We start from the raw sequence: 19,557 nt of genomic DNA, 5'->3' as shown, positions 1-19,557 counted from the left end.
ACAGGAACAATTGTCAAACAATTGGGGAAATGGGGTTAGCATGGATGGACATTTTGGTTGGCAGGGACCAGTCTGGGCCGAAGAGCCTGTTTCCATGCTGTAAGACTCTATGACTTTAAAATTTGACACGAGTTCACGTAAGGAGAAATGACCAAAAAGGACCAAAAGCTTTGTCAAAGAGGAAGATTTTAATGGCTATCTTAAAGAGGAGAAAAAGATTAACAAGAGGATGCAGAGGGTAATAAAGTGTTTGGGCCTTGATGGTTGAAGGCACGGCCACCAACAGTTGAGCAATTAAAATAAGGAAAAGACCAGAATTGGAAAAGCCCAGATATTGTGGAGGTCTGGAGCTCTGGAGGAAATTACAGGCCTAGAACGAGATGAGGACTTGGATGTGAAAACAAAGAAAATAATTTGGAAATGGAGGTATTGTTCAATGGGAAATGAATTAAGGCCAGTGAGAACAAGTGTTGATGATTAAATGGAACATGTGTGAATTAGGACATGCTGGGATGGGCAATTTTGATGATCTTAAACTTATGGATGGCAGATAGTGTGAGGCCGGTCAGGACTGCTTTGCAGTAGCCAGGTATAGAGGCAACGAAGGGATCAATGAGGGTTTCAGAAAAGACAGTGGTGGTCTTCATTGTAACGTGGGAGCAGGGGTTCTTGCTCATGGTGCAGAGATATTGTCAAAAGCTCATCTTAAGATAAATATGGTATCAAAATTCCGAATGGTCTGGTTAAACCTTAGACAGTTGCTAAGGAGAATGGAGTTGTTGACTAGGAAACATAATTTATGGCAGGAAAGAAAGCATTTTTAAAAGATTTGGATGAAATTTCTGTTCATCTGTTACGAGTTGATAGACAAGCAGTGTGGCAAAATCAAGACAGTAGTGGTGTTCAGTGAGATATTGCCTAGGTAGGCATGTACACATACCTTCATGTTCTTCTTTCGTAAGATGTGGCTACTGCTGGTTTTATTGGTCGCCCAAACTGAAAGGGTTAGGAACTGTCATTTGCCCTAGGTCTGGAATCACATCAAAACCAGACTGGGTGAGAATCACATATTACAAGAGGAACCTCGATTATCTGGCATTCGATTATCTGAATTTTGGATTATCCGAACAAGATCGCTAGGTCCCGATCCATGTAATCTGACATTCTAGTATCCAGCATGCGATTAACTGAACAAAATACTCCCCACCTGTGGCCTTCGGATAATCAAGGTTCCCCGTAAAGATCTCAGTGAACCAGATAAGTTTCCATAACAATTCGACGATAGTTTCATGGTTACCATCACTGAGGCTACTTTTCATTTCAGGTTTATAAATTCAATTTCAACCAGCTACTATGGTGGATGTTGAATCCACATCCTCAGGGTCAAGCTCCAATGTTTATTTGCTTCCCTAGCTGTACTACTGTACAGAACTGAACTGCGTTTGTGACTATGTATATACATATATAAGGATATTTGTTATGAATAAAGCATATTTTTGAAATAAAATAAATTAGCTTCATCCTTTGGATTAGGAACCCAGTGACATTACCAGCATCTTCACTGCAGTGTTCTGCAAAGCAGGAAGAAGATGCATCCATATAGCATTTTTCAGATCTTCAAGCCATCTCAAAGCACTTTGCAGCTGATGAAGTCCTTTTCAAAGTGTAGTCACTATTGCAATGCTGGAAATTCAGCAGCCAATTTGCGCCGCCCCAAATGTGCAGCACTTCCCCAGGGGCCCGAGTATCGAAAGTGCATTTTAGAGGGAGTTCTCCTCTGTTAGAGTTATCATCTTTTGAATGAAGCACAAAAGTCAGCTCTTGGAGTTTGTAAAAGATCCTTTGACACTATCTTTTCTCCCATCCTGGTTTGCAAGCGCTGGGATGTGGGTTTCCATTGGATTGGTCAATACTTATGGGCAATGTACTGCAGTGATTTGCCATTGAAGGAAACTCGCCAGTTCTTAGCCCTGCCATTACGTGTACTGGAAAACTTTGAAGGTTGGTAATCAACCTGTATGGCCATCTCAAAAATGCACCTTTCGTGGGTCACAATCCTGGCATGAGACTTGATGTGGGATGCTACCACAATCCTATATCCATCAATGGCACTAGCTGGTAAAAATGCTGAGATTTATCTCTGATGTTCTGGCCAGTATTTTTCCTTGAATGAGCATCATCAATAGTAAATTACCTGGCCATTTCTTATTGCTGCAACAGAGATCACAATTCCAAGAGTACTTATTTGGCTGTAAAGAGCTGTGGGATGTCCTGATAACTTCTTTCTATCTTTTTTTTCAAAAGTAGAAAAGTTGTCAATTCTAGCATCCATCATTGTGGAGTGTTCGTATTAAGATTTGTACATTTAGTTTGTGTAAATTCCAATTGCTTTTCATTCATTAGATCAACAGACAGGCCTATACTGGTCCAGACTGGAATTTTGACTTTAGTGGGGAGACAAGTTTCATAGATTGTCTGATTCTTTCTACTCCAAGTCTTGTTTCAATAGAATTTCACACAAGAAAAGGATTTGTAAGGACAAAGTGGAGTATATTCCAACTGGTGAAACAAACATTTACCTGACCGCACTTCATTCATACACATACTATTTATACAGCGTTTATTTTTGTCATCATCATCGTTATTGTTGCTATTAGTTGATTGAATTTAAAACCAAAGAAATAATCAAATGCCAACAAAAACAGATAATTTAACCATTGAACTCATTGATGTTGTGGAATCCTGCTGAGCATTAATCACCATCCATTTGCATTTTTAGATGACAGCGGGGATGAGGATTGATTAACTAAGTAGACAAAGACCTGGCAAAAGGAATGCGATGTGGGAAAATAATTAAGTTGTTTGGCCAGGGAGAATAAAAAAGGAACACTTATCTAAATAGTGAGAGATTGTATACATCTGAGATGCAGTGATTTGAATTCAGAAGTACAGAGATTAAATACAGAGGTTATGCTTTGGTTATACAGGGCATTAGTGGCACCACCTTTGGAGGACTGCATATCACAGAAAAATTAGAGGCAGTTTTTGCTTCTTCCTTGCACTTTTAAAAATGGGTACATTTATTTCATTCCATCTTCAGTAATTTTGTTTAAGTTTAATAATAGCCCAGAATTTAGCGGTAATCAGTAATGAGTGATGAAGTCCATCATTATTATCATTGAAAAGAAACTAGTAACATGAGGTGATCAAGGGATGCGTAGTGAATTTGGGAGTTTTCACAAATTGCTCGACATTTGGGACCACTTGACCATTTAGTCTATGAATTAGCAGAAAAATCTGTAAACGTCTCTTGCCCCTGCTCTCCACCCTGTGAGAATCAAGAAATGCTGGATTTGCATGGTGAATATGAATGAATCTCAACACAGAAAGTTAGGGCTGGTATTCCATACCGTAAGGATTCTATTAATGAGATTTATTGTCCTGAGGCGCTGCCCAAACTCTCAAGCCAAGAAAGGCAGCAATCAAAACTGTGGGATCTCATTGTAGTTGGTAATAATAATTCCTAGAGTTATGTTTATGTTAATTTTCTTACTTATCTTTTCTGCCACAGTGTTGTCTTTTAGTTTTAGTGAATCATTATCTCGTTCTCTATGTTTGTGTCTGTACCCAATTTGGCTCCAATCATCCCCAATTCTTTCCAAAAAAACATAAAGAACTGCAGATGCTGCAAATCAGAAACATAATCAGAAATTGCTGGGAAAACTCAGCAGGTCTGGCAGCATCTGTGGAGAGGAAGCAGAGTTAATGTTTTGGGTCTAGTGACCTGTCTTCAGAATTTCTGATTTTGATCCCGATTCTGTCAGTGAGATGAAAGTCTTCCCCAGCAATTGGTGGGCAGATATTTTGACAACATTTCAGTGACAATAAACGTTTCAGCAGAAAGTAAATACTAATTGTATTGCAACTCTTTCCATGGGTGTTTGAGGTTAATTTTAATTTATGAGGGGAAAGGAGAGCTGGTCATTCACTCCAGTGAAAGTATAGTCTTTGAATGAGGCTATTCTGGTGCAATGAGTACTTTGAAGCTCAGACTAACGGCTGGCTTGTTATAATGCTAAAAATGTCCAGGCGTCTCCTAACAACTAAAGTGGCAGGCCTCTCAACAAGTTTTTTTTGTGAAAAAGTAAACGTGCTTGCACTTTTCTGAAAGCTCTCAGAATGTGTGGCGGAATTGATTTTCACTGAGCAAATTCTGCCCCCCCAAGCCTTGTCCCACAATAAGATCATTTGCCAATGATCATTGTAAGCGCTGGTAAATGTAGCACAGCATCTCTGTCGTGCAGTTTATTTTCACAAATCCCCAGCGGTGACACGTTTGATAAAATGACACGTTCGGTTGCAGTGGGTGTGTGACTGAACAAGACCACGAACGAGGGGATCACCAAGCCAAAGTTGGGGGGTGGGGAGGTGTGGAATCCAACAAAAGGCTAATAAAGTGTTCTTGGCTCCAACACAAGGGATATATCATTACCATATGATCAGGAGTTGCCGGTATGTGTGTGTCAGTTGTAAAATTCTCTGCAGTTAATGGGACCTAGCGTACAGCCCAGCTAAAAGAACAGGAGCAGGGAAGGTGTTTTTTTTAACCAGCTGTGTGCCTCCAGCCAACAGACTCTCTCTCTCTCTCTCCCACTCACTGTCTCTCTCCCCATCGCACACCTGTACCCTTCTCCCTAGGCTGCGGGATAACACCATTACAACTTCTCCGGCTAATACTGGATCGGATCTGAAGCAATAGAAAAGGTATGGCTCGCGTCCAGTTCTGATCAATTCAATCTTGCTGCAAATAGTCCTTTTGATTGTGATCTTTACCTCCCCCGGAAAAAAATCTTCAAATTTTTATGAATTTAAATATTTTGTTCGTATCTTTAATTCGACAGAATCCAAAATATAAGATCATAATATGTTCTGTGGCCACATGAGAGAATCCTGTTCACTCAAAAGTGGGTTTGCAAAGTTACTGTGTTGGACTCTTGTTCTTTAACTGCTGTGATGTACTGAAGTTCAGATGGAATGTTTTAGACACTCATTCAGAGTTTCTCGGCGTGATGGGTGGCTGGTGCTGAGAGTATATAGTTGATGTATGATTCTGAATTTGAAGTACATGAAGAGATGTAACACCGATTTTGTGAAAGTCAATACTACAGCCGCCGTTGAGGAGGAGTGGGGAGGGGGCTCAGTGAAACAATTTGGTGAGATGATCAGCTTGTGTTGAGTATTGGGTACACTGAGCCGTTTGATCCGTGCATTGCAATCTTTGCTCCGAACAATATACCAGCCGCAACTACTCGCTTTAAGAAATATATTCGGAAAGTGTTTGTGTTCAGCATTGTCTTTGTTCTTGGCAGTTCCATCACCGGGACTGTCTCACACCTGGGTTTATTTTTAACCGTATATTTCTGAAAGGATTTTTTTTCGCTGTCCTCTTAGTGTGTTGGAATTGTCCAAATTTAATCATTAAAAAAAGCATGTTGGAATGTAATGGGGCGTACAGAGAGGCTCCATCCCCCGTGATGTTACATTCCCAGAGTGCCCTTTTGCACAATGGAAGCAATTTTCCTGGGGGCGGGGGGGAAGTAATGAGTCATTAGAGTCAAGGGTAATTTCTGGCAATTTAGGACCCTTTCTTCAGATGTTTCCTTAGTTACACTAGAACATAGACTTTGTCTATGGTCCTTGATTGAGACCATCACCCCATCACAATCTCAATGTCCCATCTGATTTTTCTCTTCTTAAGAGATGTAAAGTTTTGATTAGATTACCTACAGTGTGGAACAAGTCGACACCGACCCTCAGAAGAGTAACCCACCCAGACCCATTTTCCCCTCTGACTAATGCACCTAACAACTATGGACAATTTTGCATGGCCAATTCACCTGACCTGCACGTCTTTGGAATGTGGGAGGAAACCAGAGCACCTGGAGGAAACCCACACAGACACAGGGAGAATGTGCAAACTCCACACAGACAATCACCCATGGCTGGGATTGAACCTGGGCCCCTGGCGCTGTGAGGCAGCAGTGCTAACCACTGAGCAAAGTTGTCCCTACATAAACTTATCTCAATTTCCCTGGTCTGATGAGCAGTGCACAGTAATAATTAGAGTGAGAAGGTGCCTGTGTGACTCACAGCATGATTGTGATGGGACAGCTGATAGTATGGGGGTCACAGGAAGCAGCAATTCATTCAGCAGTAGGTGCTAGCTCTGGCTCAGAGGGCTTCACACTCGCCCCTGAGGCCCACCTCACTGAAGAGAATTCAACGGGTCCGCTCAGGCAGTGTGCTGAGGGAGTGCTGCAGTGCCACTGTCTCCTACAGGAGACATTGAAACAAAGCCTTGCTGTTCTTCTGTGAAGGTGTTGGAGAAGAACAACAAAATTCTTGCTGGGGTCCTGGCCAATACTGGGCCCTTCATCAGCGAGTAATTCAGTTAGCAAGAAGTTATTCTTAGAAAAAGGGGATCTAGTTAGTGCCACCTGCTGAGCCATGCTAACTGTGTTACTAAAACCAGCCAGGGTCAGGGGGGCTCAACCCACTCCTGAGATATAGAAAATTAGAAGAAATGTTTAGCACGTCAGTAACTTATGTTGATTGGTTGATAATGGTTGGTGGCTTAAAGGCCTTGCTTAGCTCAGCTGGCTGGATGGCTGCTTTGCAATGTAGAGTGATACCATAAAGCATGGGTTCAATTCTTCCACCAGCTGAAGTTACCATGCAATCTTCTCCTTCTCAACCTCTCCCCTTGCCTGAGATGTGATGAATTTCAGGTTAGTCCATCACTCCCTAATGAGAGAGCAGTCCTATGGTTCAGTACAGCGATGGCAACTTTACCTCATTGGCGGCTGTAATTTAAGCTTCGCATTTGTGAAGGAAGATAAAATTAAATAGAAAGACCTTCCTATTTCCATTCCTCTTGGGTATCATCTTTCATTTTATCCCCCAAAAGGACACTGAAAGGGTTCACAGTTAAATATCAGACTCTTGTTTAATTCTCAGAAACTTTGCTGGCAATGTACACATGCACTCACATACTTAAAGAGAAAAGTTTGCTACTTCTTTCAGGATCAGACATGGGAATCTCATCACTCTTTCTGGCTCTCTAATAATGAGAGGGACAGAAATGCCAATTTTTGTTTCATAACAGCACAGCAGCTTGAATTGTATTTCATTATGAGCATGTTTGACCTTTTGAGTTCTGGAACTGGAAACAAACAATAAATTAATTTCAGTTCTAAAAAAATTGTTGTAAGGAAAGGTGCTCAAAATCCCAATTGTTGTTCTTTTAAATTTATTCTGACCTTGTCCAACTATGTTTAGAACGATCAGCTGGCCCATGCATCTTCTTACCTTCCAATTCATCTCATCCAATCAATGTATCCTTCAATTCCTTTCTCCCTGATATGTTTATCATACTTGCTCATAACTGCTTTTATGGTATTCACTCAACAACCCCCTTGAGATAGGAAGTTTCACATTCTAACCATGATCTAGGCAAAGATGTTTCTTCCTGTGGTGGATCAATGGGGACAGTGGGCAGTATTGTGGCACAGTGGTTAGCACTGCCACCTCACAGTGCCAGGGACCTGGGTTTGATCCAAGCGCTAGGTGACTGCCTGTTTTAAGAATGCACATTCTCCCTGTGTCTGTGTGGGTTTCCTCAGGGTGATCTGGTTTCTTCCAAAGGTGTGCAAATTAGGTGGATTGGCCATGATAAATGCTGGGTCTTAGTGGGATTTAGTTTGGAGGGTTAGTGTAGACTTGAGGGGCCAAATGGCTTCTTCCAGCACTGGGATTCTATGACTGCCATCTTCTATCTCTCCTATAATGACTTTTTAACAATATCCAAAACTAAAGGTTTTAGTTTCCTGTGTATGGGAATGAGGCAACTAACTGGACAACACAAAGTGAAAATTCCCCATTTATACTGCTCATGAGTTCTTTTCCTGAGTTCAATTCCTTCTGGCTAAATGCAGTGCAGTTGACTGTTGGGAAGCCTGAAGACTGTGAGTTGATTGGATGGATGATCAGTTTGAGATTAATTGTCAACCTTTGGTTGGACCTATTTCTGAGGGTATTGTCATGTGGCCTCTGACTTCCAACCAGTTCTATCCCATGGGTATTCACCATATCCATCACCATGATGCCCTGCCTCCCCATAGCCAATTGGAAAATTCACAGACACTTTGGTACCAATTGATTCATTCTTGACTATCAATAAAATGGCAATTTTAATACCTGATCCAATGATTTTATGACTGGTAATTGCAAATCTTCAAAGAAGTTTTTATTTGTTCGTTGGGATATGGGCGTCACTGGCAAGACCAGTATTGTTGCCCACCTTTAACTGCCCTTGAACTGAATGGTTTGCTGAACCATCAGAGGACAACTAAGAGTCAACTACATTTCTGTGGGACTGGAGTCACATGTAAGCCAGACCTGGTAAGGACGGCAGATTTCCTTCTCTAAAGGATATTAATGACTGAGATGAATTTTTATGCCAATCGACTATAGTTATCATGGTCATCACTGCTGAGACTACCTTTATACTCAAGAGTTTTTCATTGAGTCTACACTAGCTACCATGGTCTGATTTGATCCTGTGCCCCCTCATAGAATCATAGAAACTCTATGTGGAAACAGGTTCTACGGGCCCAACATGTCCACACCATGTCCAAAGAGTAACCCACCCAGACCCATTCCCCTCCCCTCATATCCTACATTTACCCCTGACTAATACACCTAACCTATACATCCCTGAACACTATGGGCAATTTAGCATGGCCAATTCACCTAACCTGCACATCTTTGGACTGTGGGAGGAAACCGGAGCACCCAGAGGAAACCCACGCAGACATGGGGACAATGTGTAAACTCTACATAGACAGTCCCCCGAGGCTGTATACTGATCATTTAGGCCTTTAGATTACGAGTCACATGGCATACTCCAACACCACTGTCTTTTTCCTGAAAATAAAATAATTACATTTTGTTTAAAGTCCCTCTGATCTTCCTTTCAGATTCGCTAAAATATAATTACTAGAGAGTCCTGGTAGATGCTGGAAGGTTGGAAATATCTAATTATACTTACGCACTCCTCCTGCCATGGTTAGCAATAAACCTGTTAATGCAGCAACATCTGAAACAAAGTCCAAGTTCGGATAGACACTCTGTCCCAGAACCCAGTTCCACTGTTGAACTACATGCAGCAAAGGGCATGAGCTAATTTCTACCTGGTTGTTTTAAGTTTATCTTTTTAACAATTTATATTAAAAAAAGTAAACAATTTTCTATGTTTCTGTTTTCTAACTTTCTTTTCAAAGAGCATTGCAGTTTTTTAAAAAGGGATTGCAAATAACAATTTGTATCTCGATGTAGCACTGGAAACATGATTTGCTTCACTGCAATAAAACATTTTGTCTTGATTTCATGAATGAATTTGGATGGAGTTCCAAAGCACTTACTGGGAACAGCAAAAAGATCCTTTCATAAATATATTGTCAAAAAAGCTGACGTGAGAGAACATCCAGTGATGGAGCTGCCAAGAATGAATTTATAAAGCATTTCTTGGGTTCTTTGTAGAGAGATTATCAGACTATTTGACAACAAGTGACACAAGGAGATACTAGGGCAGCTGACCAACAGCAGTAGTTCAAATGGGCAGCTGAAAGGTGGAGAGAGGGTTAGTGGGAGAATTCCACAGATTATACCTTGAATGAAAGTGGGCATGCCCACAACAGAATGAATAAAACAGAAGACGGTGAAGAGACTGCAGGGTTGGAAGCAGTTACAGAGCTTGTGAAGGGATGCAGCCAACTGGGGTTTGTACACAAGCAGAGTACGCATTAGAGTAATCTGCCACCTTTTACAGCACTCCCTGCTACTCTCCTTGGTTCAGAACTGATTAAACATCCTGATATTTAGTGTGTTTAACAATATGGAAAATGGATAATGCAAGCACAGAGAGGTGGTTTCACCTTAAACTGAATTAGAGACAAAAAGAAGGGTTACATCCGAAACATTGAGTTCTCCATCTCCTGATGCTGCTTGGCTTATTGTGTTCTTTCAGCCTCCTGCTTATCTTACTTGAGGCAATAGTTTTGTTGTAGAGTTAAAGCTACAACTGGAGAAGGAAGTCTCACTGTACTGCTTTTAGAAATTAGTTCACAAACGTAGAAAAAAGTCTTGTGTTGTAGCTCCTTCACGACTACCAGATATTGCAAACACTTTGCAGCCAATGCAGCATTTTTGGAAATGTAGTCACTGTGTGAAACACAGTAGCCAATTTGCACACAGCGAGCTCTCACAGATGACAATGCGAACAGATAATCTCTTTATGATGATGTTGATTGCAGGATGGATACCAACCAGGTGACTTGAGGTAATATCCCCTGCTCTTATTCAGAACAGTATCATGACATCTCTTGCATCCACCCAAGTTAAATATTGCACCTAAAAAGACATTATCTCCGCCATTATGACACCTCCTCAGTATTGCATTAATTTTTGTGCTCAAACTCTGGAGCAAGTTTACAGCTAATTACTAGATAGGCCCAAGGGGAAGCAAAGTCAAAAGATGATTGGTGACAGCACACTATCTGAAAAACCCATAAGGTGACCATCTGGGAAAATATCACAATTGGTACAAAGCTAAAAGCAGTTTGTAACAAAGCTGAACTTGTGGTGTGAACAGCACACTCAGTAACCAACGTATTACCATTGCCCAGAACAATCATAGGTGAAAACAAATGCCAGCATGTAAGGGAGATGGGCATCAAAGAAACTTGAGAAACAATAAAATTTGGCTCAAATTGAATAGAACAGTCAAGTTTGATGAGTGGTCTTGCAGCTTACTGCAACAATTTTATTTTTTAAGATTATCGGAAGCCAATATGGAGGATGTGATGGTTTTAAACTGGTAATGTATGAAGGATAAATGATGAGGTTGCAGAGCCAATATTTACCAGATGTGTAAGATGACTAAGGATTGAAGCCAATGAAAACTCCTGGACAGATTAAAGAAAAAGGCTAACAGAATATCACTTCATCTCAAGGAAACTGAATCACAAAGGGATGGATATATCACCATTGTATCATGCTCTAGTTAGAAGTAATTTAGAATACTGGATTCAGCTCTGGACATTTCACCTCAGGAAGGACCGTTTTGCCTAGAAGAGAGTGATGTGCGGATTCACTAAAATAATACCTGGGTAAACAGGGTTAAAAAAATGATAATGTGTTAAGAAAATAGGAACAAGATTAGGCCATTCAGCCCCTTGTGTCTATTCTGCCATTCAATGAGACCATATGGAGGTGGCAGTATTGGACTGGGGTGGACAAAGGCCAGAAGTCACACAACACCAGGTGATAGTCCAAAAGGTTTATTTGAAATCACAAGCTTTCAGAGCGCTGTCCCTTGGTCAGGTGAAGTGGACTTCCGACAATGGGATCTTGGCTGAGCTGTGCATGAGTGGTTCTGGAACATGAAAGAGTAAGGGATGATCTGATTGTTTGAGACAATTAAACCTGTTGATGGGGTAGATAGAAGTTATTTCCTCTAGTGGGGGTGGGGATGGGGTGAAATCTAGAATAGGGGGACAGTACCTTAAAATCAGAGCAAAGATGTTTAAGGATGATGTCAGAAAATTGGTCTAAAATTATCTTGAAATCTCAAACTTTTCCTCACTAACAATTGAAAAGTTTAAGGCTTAGATAGATGAATCTTTGTTGACCTTAAGGGTTCTAAAACCAAGGCAGGTCAATGGAGATCAGCTGCAGATCAGCCAAGGTCCAATTGAATGGCTTCCTCCTATTCCTTCACAGGACCCTTTCAAAGTCAATTAATCTCTAGACCAATGCCCCTTCTTTACCGTTAGATTAGAAATTCAGTAATGTCATAATTGACTCAACTGGAGACTAGCACTAACATTGGATATTACATATTGATGGACAGTCATTTTTACGTCAAGGTGACTGGGTAGAAGCTGAGAGGTTTGAGGAATCTAGAACACGAATGGACAGTCTTAGGGCAAGACACCAAGGATTGAATCATTCAAAGGGTTGTGAATCTCTGGAATTCTCTACCCCAGAGTGTTGCCGATGTTCTATCACTGAAGATGTTTAAGGTTAGGATAGACATTAGGGAATGTGGGATGTGGGTGGGAGAGTGCAGTTGAAGTTAAGCCAGGCCCATGTTGAATGGTGAACTGGGCTAAGTGGGCTGAATGGCCTTCTCCTGTTCCAATTTTTTTGTGAAACAAAAATTGAAATTACTGGAAAAGCTCAGCAGGTCTGGTAGCATTTGTCGAGAGAAATCAGGACAATTCTTTTGTGCTCGTGTTTTAACTTTAAACAAAATTAAATCTTTAACATTCAGCCAGGATCTCAAATTTAAGTCCTGAACTTCCACCAGGATTTCTGATAGTCTCCTGCTGTCACTTGGGCTAACATCGCCACTGTCCTCAAGACAGATGTTGATCTGCCATCAGAGTTCCACTGAGAGATTACAGATCAACACCTCCTGTGAATTTCAGAGCTCATTTCCTATTACAGAAACAGAGAATCAGCCAGTCAAATATTGCTGGGAAGTAATGGCTCACATTCTCAAGGATGACATTTTGTGCATGAGTTTGACAACTCCCAGAAATATTTCCCCAACATCTATTTGAAAAATGATTAAAGTGGACTTCTGTTTTGCCACCATTCTAGCTTCATGTTGTATTTCCATATGAGCACACAAATTAGAAGCAGGAGGTCATTCGGTCTCTCAAACCTATTATGGAATAGAAACATATCACAGAATCCCTACACTGTGGCAACAGGCCATTTGGCCCATCAAGTCCACACCAACCCTCTGAAAAGTATTTCTATTCAGACCCACCTCCCAACTGTACCCCTGCAATTCTGCATTTCCCACGGCCAATCCACCTAGCCTGCACGACTTTGAACTATATGAGGAAACTCTATGCAGACACAGGGAAAATATGCCAAACTGCACACAGACAGTCACCCAAGGGTGGAATCAAACCTGGGTCCTTCATGCCGTGAGGCAGCAGTACTAATCACTGAGCCACTATGTCACCCATATTCCAGCATTGAATTAGATCATGCTGATCTGATTAATCCATATTCCTGTTGATCCCTCACCCTTGTTTATAAACAATCAATCTACCTCTGCTGTAAAAATACTGAAAGATTCCGTTTTCAGTGCCTTTAGATGAACAGAATTCCAAAGATTTGCAATCCTCTGTGAAAAAGGCATTTCCCCTCATCTCTGTGTTAAATGGGTGAACCCTTATTTTTAATGAGCGACCCCAATTTGAGATTCTCTCACAAGACGAAACATCCTTTCTCCATTCAAGACTCCGTGCAAGACTCCGTGCAGGCAAGGACAGCTGGATTTTAACCAGATGTTTGTAGCCAAGAATAAGTGGAAACAACAGTCAGGCAGTCTGGTGGAATACTAGTAAAGGAAGGATGGGGTGGAGTTCAATCAAAGATTTGGCATGTTGGGGTTTATGTGGATCAGGCAAGCAATTTGTCATATCTTAAGAATTAAGCAGAAAAACAGAACATAGAATAACATCAAATACCAGAAATTCAATATGGTGTTTTTCTTCTTGTCTGCCATCTGACTTTGCTAATGTTAGCTTGCAGCTAGACTCCTAACAGATTTAAAACACCAAAATTTAATGCATAGTCTGTATAATTTAAAATGATAAAGGGAGCTTTCAATCTTTGCATCCACATGATTAGCTCCACCTGGATTTTTAATTGGTCATGGACATGTCAATATTATCCTGACTGGCGGAAGGCTAGATCTATCCATAACAAATATCACTATCTTATTCTCTGACCGTGGCTTCTCATTTTCCAGGCAGCAGCCAATGATACTCAATGATCACCCACTAGTAACTGGGGTAGCTCTTACCAATTATCTTACAACAAAGTCCTGAGAGTTAGCACAACCTATCAAGGGAGGTCAGGTCGCTCTTTCAAAATGGCTAACGTAGGCGTTACAACTCTCTAGTATTGTTGGGCAGCAGAGAGTTCAGGAAAGCAAAACATTTCATTTACCTTTCAAAATCCCACAGCAGCTTCACAGCCAGTGATGCCTTTGTAAAATTTGTTTTTATTTGTTTTGTTCACGGGATGCAGGCATCACTGGTTCAGCCAAGTTTTATTGCCTACTTATAACTGCCCTGGCAAAGGTGTTGGTGGGTTGTCTTCTTGAAATCCATATAATGTGGAGATGCCAGTGTTGGATTGGGGTGGACAAAGTCAGAAGTCTCATGACACTAGTTTATACTCCAAAAGGTTTATTTGAAATCACAAGCTTTCAGAGCACTGCTCCTTTGTCAGGTGACTTCACCATGACTCCACCCCATCTGCCAGACTGCCTGGCTGTTGTTTCCACTTATTCTTGGCTACAAACATCTGTTTAAAATCCAGCTGTCCTTGCCTGCACGGAGTCTTGCCATGATGAATGGGGAAAGGATGTTTCCTCTTGTGAGAGAATCTCAAACTAGGGTCGCTGGTTAAAAATAAGGGCTCACCCATTTAACACAGATATAAGGGGAAATTCCTTTTCTTACAGAGGGTTTAAATCTTTGGAAATCTGTTCATCTAAAGGAGCTGAAAACAGAGTCTTTCAGTATTTTCAAGGCAGCAGTAGATCGATTGTTTGACATCTGAAAGTTATATGGTATAGGGATGTATGCAATGCTGTTAGGGAGGTAATTCCAGGATTTTGGCCCAGCAACACTGAAAAACAGTGATATATTTCTAACGGAGGATAGCGTGTGGCTTGGAGAGGAACTCGATGGTGGTTGTGGTCTTGTCCTTCTAGGTGGTAGTGCTCGTAGGTTTAGGAGGTGCTGTCAAATATCCTTGAAATGTAGTCTCAGTTATTTACTGAACATTATCTGACCATGACAGTGTATATTTAACTTATTATCACTGAACGTTGTGGGTTAGCTTTCTATTTAATACAGGAAATTAAATAACTTTGGATAAACGTGTAATAAATCCACACATTTTTATGCAGCAAGCTGTGATCGAGTAAGATAGTTGGACCACATTCGATAGTATGTTTCAAAAACAAACTGGACAGATATTTGAAAGAAAAAGAAATATCAAGGCAGAGGAATGAGACTAGTTGGATAACAATGTCAAACAATGTTTTATAAAGGTGGAGTTTGCTTTGTATGCATTAATGACAGACTTTATTAAAATTTATACTTGAGATATTCAGTTGGTTGGGTTTCCTTCAAGGTGAGCTGTAATTCAACATAGAGCACTTGAAGTTTTGTTTCAGAAGGTTTTGGGTGGCAAGGTGGGTCAGTGATTAACATTGTTGCCTCACAGCACCAGGACCCAGGCTTGAATCCAGTCTTGGGTGACTGTTTGTGTTGGCTTCCTCTGATGATCCAATGTTGTGCAGGCTAAGGTGGATTGGCCATGGGAAATCCAGGGTTACAAGCATAGGGTAGGGGGCTGGGTTTAGACAGGAAACTCTTTGGATGGTCAGTGTGGACCCGATGGGCTGAATGGCCTGTTTCTATGGTTGAGGATTCAAGGCCCATCCTAAAGAGACTTGAGCTTCCCCATACTTTAGGAAGGATATTAATCCTTTGGAGAGAGCCCTGAATGGGTTTACAGGAATGGCTTCAGGGATGGGACATTTCAGTGATGAGATTAGGTTGGAAAGGTTGGGACTGTACTCCATGAAAAAGGTGAAAGCTGAGGGAAGATATGGTAAAACAAAGAATTAAGGGTGCTGGAGATCTGAAGCTAAAAAAAAGGATGCTGGTGAAACTCAGCAGATCTGGCAGCATCTATAGGAAGAAAGCAGAGTTTCGAGTTCAGTGACTCTTCATCAGAACTATTAGCAGCTAGGACAAGAATGGGGAGGAGAGAGATGAGTGGACAGGGGGAGATGGAACCCAGAGAGCAAGAGATATGAAGGGCTTGGTAAACGAGGAGATTATAGATAGCAGGCCAGGACAGAAGAAGAGCTAAGAGGAGGAGAGTAATGATTGAGATGTTCTGAAAGCAACTCATGTAACGGGATAAAACAGAAAGAACTATGGATGCTGTAAAACAGAAATTCATAGAGGCTGCCATACCTGCTGAGCTTAACCAGCAATTTTTGTTTTTGTTTTCTATCGTGTGATATGAGGCCTAGGAGTAGGTCAGAATGGGTGATAATGCTAAAAGCAACCCATGTCATAATAGGACTGGGTGTGGGGTGAGTAAAAAATACATGGAAGGCTCTAAAGTTATTGAACTGGATGTTGAGTCCTGAAGGCGGCAGGGTCCCCAAGCAGAAAGTGAGATGTTGTTCTTCAAGCTTGTGCTGAGGCTCATTGGATCACTACAGCAAGCCTGCCGCAGAAATGGTGGCCAAGGAACACGGTGGGGTGTTGAAGTAGCAGGCAACTTGGTTTGAAGGATGTTTTCAACATCACAAAGGCTCTAGACAGAGCAAGTAGGGAGAAAATGTTCCCACTTATGAAAGAATCAAGAACCAGGGGGCGCAGTGTTATAAAGAAGCAAATGTAAGGCGAGAAAACCTTTCACGTACCATCTAGTAAGGATATGGAACGCTCTGCCTGGAAATGTGGTGGAGCTGAAAATGTGTTGCTGGAAAAGCGCAGCAGGTCTGGCAGCATCCAAGGAACAGGAGAATTGACGTTTCGGGCATGAGCCCTTCTTCAGGAATCCTGAAGAAGGGCTCATGCCCGAAACGTCAATTCTCCTGTTCCTTGGATGCTGCCAGACCTGCTGCGCTTTTCCAGCAACACATTTTCAGCTCTGATCTCCAGCATCTGCAGTCCTCACTTTCTCCTGGAAATGTGGTGGAGGCAGGTTTGCAAGAGGGCATTAGATACTTGTTTAAATAGAAACAATTTGCAAAGTTATGGGGAAAAGGCAGTACTTTGGCATTAAGTCTGAATGCTCAGAGAACCAGTGCAGGCACAATGGGCTGAAGAGCTCCTTTAACAACCTAACAATTCCGTGATATTGTATACACTCTGCTACTGTGCAGAATGTTCAGCAGCATTTACAACTCCTCAGATACTGAAGCAGTCCATATTTAAATAAAACAGGACCTAGACAATATCCAGGTTTCAGCTGACAAGTGGCAAGTAACATTCTCGCCACACACATGCCAGGTAATGACCATTGCCAACAAGAGAGAATCTAACCATCGCCCCTTGATATTCAATGGCATTACCATTGCCAAATTCTCCACTATCAACATACTGGGGTTTACAATTGATCAATAAGTGAACTGGACTAGCCATATAAACACTACAACAGCAAGCTAGGAATCCTATAGTGACTAACTCACCTCCTGACTCCCCAAAGCCTAATCACCATTTACAAGGCACAAGTCAGGAATGTGATGGAATACCTTCCACTTGCCTGATTGTGTGGAACTCAAGAGGTTTGACACTATCCAGGATTAAGCTGCTCACTTGACTGGCATCCATAAACCTTCACTCCCTCCATCACTGATACTGGGTATCATCTACGAGATGCACTGCAGAAATTCATCAGTACCATCCTGAAGAACAAGGGCATCTGATTGAGTCATAGAACATATAGAACAGTCCTGTTGGTTCAACTTGTCTGCACTGACCAGACATCCCAATCTGAACTAGTCTCTTTTGTCAGTATTTGGTCTTTCTTTTTCATATACCTATCCAGATGCCTTTTAAATGTTGTATTTATACCCACCTCCACCACTTCCTCTGGCAGCTTGTTTCATACATGCACCACCCTCTGTGTGAAAGTTACACCTCAGCTTCTTTTTAAATTGTTCACCTTTCACCTTAAACTTATGCCGTCTAGTTTTGGACTCCCCCACCTTAGGGAAAAGACCTTAACTATTCACCCCATCCATGCCCCTCATGATTTTATAAACCTCGATAAGGTAACCCTTCAATCTTCAACCCTTCAGGGAAAAATGATTCAAATCTTTCAATCCCTACAATAGCCTTGTAAATCATTTCCGCACCCTCTCATGTTTAACAACATGTGAATATCACTATGTTTAAGTTCTCCTCCAATCCACACACCATCCTGACTTGGAAATACATTGCTGTTCCTTCAGTGTTGTTGGGTTAAAATCCTGGATCTCCCTTGCCAATGCCATTTTGTGTCTACCTACACTTAACAGATTGTCGCAGGGCACCTCGGGTGGGCCATAAAGGCTGGCAGAATCAGAGATGCCTTCATCCCATGAATGAAAAGCAAAATGAGATGGCTATAAAAGATCTCATCACACTATCAAAGGAATAGTTACCCCTCAACCTGTATACATCTAGGCAATTGGAGAGTATTCCATCACATTCCTAATTTTATCACCACAGAATTCACAGCCTCTGACCTACATTTTGAGTAAAAGTATCATGCCTGGCCTAGTGAAGATGAATTTAAATTCAGAGAGCAATGCATTGATGCCAGAAATATAAAATCCCCTTACAGATGTCATCCAATTTTTTTGATCAAATCCTTGAAGACTTTCACTCACGTTTCAAAACATAGCGGCAACAACTTGAGTATTTGCAATATTCTGTCAGTATGACTTATTTGGTTTGAGAGAAATAGCCAGGATATGGAGTGAGGCAATGTCTGATCCTGAAATTCCTTCTGTTCATAAACAGTATTGACTGAAAAGTAACTAAGGCTATCTGCATGTGACTAGACCTACTCCAGTTTTAGAATAATGCACCAGACTAATGACTATTTGAAAAAAACTTACATATGATTAGGAGTTCTGATTGAAGGTGCTTAAATAGATACTCACTGATTCAGTGATGGTTTTAAATGTTATACTTTCTTCTTAATTATGTGTCCCATTTCACAAACATCATCTTTCAAAATAACACTTCTTCTGCATTAATCAGAAGCTTGCATGTTGAAAGAATTATGTCAGTTCACTTGAGACAGTAACTAGATATATTGCCCATTATTATATTTGGAACTCATTGTTATTACCATTGAAGGAAAATATTCCTATCTATAAACAGGATTCAAGTGATGCCTGAGGGGGATTATTCTATTGTGGGCAAATAAGTCATTGTGACCCGCCCTGTGGCAAATTCCCTAATTTATGTCCACTTCCCTCACAAAACATTCTGGGCAGATTCTCAGCATCGGCGTTCCCATCACAGAGTCACATCCATCTCCAGCAGAAAATTGCCTTTCTGCGGAACATGGTGCACTCACATATTAATAACCGTTGTGGTGTCTGAGGAGCCAGCAGCACCCTCCACCTGCTGAATGCCAGAGCAGGTCTTCAGCCAGTGGTTTGGAGAAAAGTCACCATAGCCCCTGAGAACCACTGAGCTGCTCTCTCATTAGACAAATTAGGCCAGTAGTGAGTTTAACCTGACGGTCACCTTAGATGAGGGCAAGGTCAAGAAGCCTGGGCCTTCATGGTGACCTCAGCCGATACAGAAATTGAACCCATGCTGTTGACATCACTGTATATCACAGGCCGGCCATCCAGCCAACCTCTCCTCGGAT

At 41.4% G+C, this 19,557-nt stretch overlaps 1 protein-coding gene across 1 annotated transcript in view; it reads left to right on the top strand.

Annotated features, from left to right (window-relative positions):
* Positions 1–4,546: 4,546 nt before the first annotated feature.
* Positions 4,547–19,557, top strand: part of dcn (decorin) — a 76,001-nt gene continuing 60,990 nt past the window's right edge. Inside the window, exon 1 of the mRNA XM_043709904.2 lies at positions 4,547–4,764. The gene's annotated coding sequence lies outside the window, so the exon portion shown is untranslated. The remainder of the gene's footprint in view (positions 4,765–19,557) is intronic.

The sequence above is a fragment of the Chiloscyllium plagiosum genome, unplaced genomic scaffold (assembly GCF_037043375.1).
Source record: "Chiloscyllium plagiosum isolate Xiang-an unplaced genomic scaffold, Cpla_swu_hap1 HiC_scaffold_19, whole genome shotgun sequence".
NCBI lineage: Eukaryota > Metazoa > Chordata > Chondrichthyes > Orectolobiformes > Hemiscylliidae > Chiloscyllium > Chiloscyllium plagiosum.
This window is presented reverse-complemented; position numbering and strand designations above follow the sequence as displayed.